The sequence below is a fragment of the Galeopterus variegatus genome, unplaced genomic scaffold (genome assembly GCF_000696425.1).
Source record: "Galeopterus variegatus unplaced genomic scaffold, G_variegatus-3.0.2 Scaffold14323, whole genome shotgun sequence".
Classification (NCBI taxonomy): domain Eukaryota; kingdom Metazoa; phylum Chordata; class Mammalia; order Dermoptera; family Cynocephalidae; genus Galeopterus; species Galeopterus variegatus.
The window spans coordinates 26,921-27,984 of NW_007740434.1; positions in this window are offsets into that span (position 1 = coordinate 26,921).

Here is a 1,064-nt window from a genome sequence, read left to right on the forward strand (position 1 = left end):
ACAGTTATTACCAAGGCAGACTGACAAGCGATTAACTTCAATAAATTATAAAAAGGCACATGGAGGAACATTCTTTCATCAAGATTTATGTCTATACTTTCAAGGAAAAAGTAATCATTAAATGCCCAAAACTATCACCCCTTGTCCCCAAACAAAATGTGGTCCCAAACTACCAGTTTATTGATCTCTTAAGTAGGGACAAAAGAAAAAGATATTTTGGTTTATTTCACCATTTCTCTAACATACCACTTTTTTTCTTCACATTTATCTATAGGCTAGATGAACATTTAACACTAAGATTAAGTGAAATTAGTTTGGACTGTAGATTATTAATATATTTCTCAACATATTCTCAGATGAAACAGAAGCAATTTAGTGTTCTTAAGTGCAAAATATTGCGGTAGGTTTAATTAAACTCAATATATTTTTTATTAGAAAGATTTTGACTTTGGCCTCTTAATTAAACAAATTGCCTTTTGCAAACAACTAGCTAAATGGTAGTAATTATAAAGTCAACCCTCTTCTTTACATGACAAACACTTCTTTACACAGGAATGATGCTGTACAAAAAATGTCACCAACTCAGTGAGGAATGTGGGCGTGTGCATTTGTGTATGAGGGCGGGGATTGTCTAAGGCCAAAGAACAGAGCAAAAATAACTGCCCTATGTAAGGTCGTGGTCTCGGCCTCAAGACCAAGGCGCTGAGCTAAGAAAAGCGCGCAGTGCAGAGGAAAGCCAGGGCTCTCCAGGGATTGCGACCACCTAACCAACCCCAATTCCCAGAACACAACACTCGGCTTCACACGCGAGACGACCGCCGACCACAGTCGCCTTCCAACCCGCGCTAACTCTGCCAAATGCCATCTGGGAGCGCGGGCGGCCAGGGAGGGAGAAGACCTGAGAAAGGGGTGGGGAAGGCGGCCCTGGAGCCAGGAGAATGACAACCCGGCTAACAGGAACCCGGGTCACGGCTCAACCCCGCGTCCCCCGGCTTCGGGCCGTCCTTTCCCAGCCGCGGGAGGCCAGGCTAGGCGGCGGGGGCCGGGGGCCGCTGCGGCCGGGG